The sequence below is a fragment of the Neopsephotus bourkii genome, unplaced genomic scaffold (assembly GCF_033783945.1).
Source record: "Neopsephotus bourkii isolate Nb327-2 ecotype Australia unplaced genomic scaffold, CSIRO-AGI_Nbou_v1 NB_1423, whole genome shotgun sequence".
NCBI lineage: Eukaryota > Metazoa > Chordata > Aves > Psittaciformes > Psittacidae > Neopsephotus > Neopsephotus bourkii.
Genome location: NW_026901900.1, coordinates 5,556,910 through 5,560,024, shown reverse-complemented (window position 1 = coordinate 5,560,024; position 3,115 = coordinate 5,556,910). Strand labels below are relative to the sequence as shown.

Here is a 3,115-nt window from a genome sequence, read left to right as displayed (position 1 = left end):
GCAGCCACCTTACAAGTGTGATTTTCTTAGGACCTTTTTCCAGGTAAGAGCCTTGAGAGACAGCTCACCCAAGATCTGCATTACCCCTCCAAGCACTTCTCTCTTTTATGTATTGAAGCAGCCTAGGGCTACTATAGACTGCAGTGACTGCTACGTCTAAGCTGTGAAATCTGGATGCAGTGAATTTGGCCTCAGGAAACTTCAACAGTCATTTTCACCTCAGACATAAATCCAGTCTTTAGACTGAGTCAGTTAGGAATTTGATGTTCAGCGCTTCCAAATGAAGGACTGTGGCTTGCAAATAACAGCCCAATATATTGCAAGATAATAATGTATTTTGAGAACTCTAGCAAACTCAATTGTACTAAAAGCCTTCAGCTTAAGCAAGGTTTTCCCTTGATTTCTTCTTCTATTTAATTTTCAGTCTGTGACAGTAACTACTTCATTTTGTGCTGGTTGATTTCCTAAGAGCATACAATAAGTCAGACATTGCCATTTCAAAGATGCAGTGGGGTAGAGGAGCCCTATGCCAAGTTGTCTTGGAAACGTACATCAAATAAGGTTTAATAATCACGATGAAAAAAGTACAAGGTCTTATTAACTTAGCTAAGATTTATTAACTTAACCATTGGTCTCCAAACTTGGAAAACTAGTAAGTACTCTAGATCTATGCACAGGATTTTAATAATTTTCCTGCTTGAAAAAAGAAAAAAAAGCTACAAAAGTGCATTATTTCATTCTTTCTTTTTAGCTAATCAACTGTAGTGCAGTTATGTGCAGTACAAACAGAATAAAAAGGGGAAAAAGTCTCCTTCAAAAGGCAGAAAAGAACTTAGAAAATTGTCTTGTTTTTTCAAGCTATAGTCCCATGCAAACTTGAACTCACCATTTGGAAACTCACTGAATTTAAAAAGTATTTACATGTCCAATTGCCCAGTGAGATTTCAAGAACACCTTTCAATTTCTATTGATTTCTTGTAAAAATAACATTTTTGAGTATTTTATTGAATGCCTTCAAAATCCATACCTTAATTCTTGAAATATCAGTGTTTAAAGTGGAAGCAGCTTCCTAACTTGCTATGTACTCATACATTTCTACTGCTTCTCGTTCCCCTGAAATGTGGGTGGAAAGAAACTGAAACTGGTTAAAGCACCAGATCACACAGGAACTGTGTTCTCACTGATAAGGTTTTATATTCCCTTACCTTTTCTTTTAATTCACCTAATACCTGCCGAAATAGCTCAGTTGGGAGAGCGTTAGACTGAAGATCTAAAGGTCCCTGGTTCGATCCCGGGTTTCGGCAGTAGTGCTTGTCACTGGTAATGTCTGTGGCCTGGTTGGATAGAGCCTTGAGTGGTAATCAGCCTGGTATGAGGTGTTTCCTGACCACAGTGTTGGGCCTGTCAATACTTGACTATAAGGTTCTCTCCAACTACAGCCATTTCATCACTTATTTTGCTTATTATCATGCCACTTCCAGGTCATTACTTCCAATCCTACAGAAAACAGAAAAGATGGTGGCTATAATGGGGTACCAGAGAGATGCATCTATAAATGCTAACTATTTTGGGGACCTGAGGTGCAAGAATTCATGCTAATGCCATGTTTCAAAACCTTTCTGCCAAATACTTTCTTCTATTTATACAGACACCTATTATAAATCTCTTATTTATACATCAGTGAGCTGGATGGTCAATACCAAACTGTTAGGCACCAGCACCACCACTGTTAAAGCTTCAAGTTTGTTACAGTAATGTGCTGCATGCCTGAAATAATCATTGCATGTTAAAGCAGTGAAGCACTTTTCCCATCAGTAAAAAGCCTTTAATTTGACAAATCACCACACAAGCCATATAAAACATTTCTATTCAGAGTTGACTTCAGTAATACAATAAAAATCCAGTTTTCTTGTCCTCAGAAAGAAGTCTTTTCACTCAGAGATAGTACAAGTTAAGAACCTTGAGGGTTTGGAGGGACAAAACCAGTTTGCTGCCTTGATTGAATCTGCAAGCTAAAACATGGTTATCATGTACATTCAGGATGGCAGCTTGCCCTCGTTGTAAGCAGAGAAGGTTTAAAGCAGTCAACCACTGAAAGCATCTTGCACTTTCCCACAGATCTTCTGAAGAATAGTCAGAAGAATGGACAAGTTCTCCGCAAATTTGACTAAAGTCAAGGAAAGGTTAGATTTACTACAACGCAAGGAACAATATCACTAGGGTCCTAGGAAGAAAGGAATATATATATATATATATATGTGATATATATATCTATATATATGCCAGTGAAAACAATGAACTGTCAGAATACATCTACATTACACTCACCACAGTGAGAGCAACGTGACAAAAATAACCAGCCCATATCTTTGAAAAAGGCTGCTTTTCAAATATGAAACTCAGGTTGCAGTAATTTGCCTTGCTTCTTGAAGATGTTTTGTAACATGCAATGTTCTGTCCACTATATCTGTTAACATTAGTAGACTGGTTATTAGTGAAAGAGGGTATCTTCATAGTGATCTAGGCTGTCTTGGAACAATCCATATCCAAGCCATCAAATATTCTGCTGGAAAAAAATAGAGAAAAAAGAAATAATAAGGAAGATTTATTTAAGATTTTTAATAATGGACATTTTTTACACATTTTAACTAGGTAAAAAAAATCCAGGTTTGTTACTGACAATTTCATTTTCCCATTTGAAGACATGTAAATAACTCTATAACTTAGAACAAAGAGACTGGGAGAGAGCTCTGAGGTGAGAATATAGCATAATGTGTAAGCTTCTCTTTGTTGTTGAACAGTTCACTCAACAAGCAGTTCAGTTTGTCCAGAATCCAACTTTAGCACCATCTTGATCAAATTCACATGTAATGAACCTGTCCCCTGAGTATATTACTGATTGCTGAGGGACTGATTAGGAAAGCAAACTTCTTACCTATTTTGTCACCAACATACTCTTGTGTACCTATTCAATTGCTCCTTAACAAGTTTATGTGACTGCCCCTAGAACATCAGAAAGAAGTGAAGTCAAAATTATGCTCTTTCCATTTTTGTTTATTCGACTTCTGCTTTAGAAACAGACTGGAACTTTGCCAATCAGATTCAGAGCAAGCTT

At 37.0% G+C, this 3,115-nt stretch overlaps 1 non-coding gene across 1 annotated transcript; it reads left to right on the top strand.

The window, feature by feature from the left end:
- The first annotated feature begins 1,231 nt into the window (after positions 1–1,231).
- Positions 1,232–1,304, top strand: TRNAF-GAA (transfer RNA phenylalanine (anticodon GAA)). The gene has a single exon. It is a non-coding gene; the product is annotated as a tRNA-Phe (tRNA).
- Positions 1,305–3,115: the final 1,811 nt, after the last annotated feature.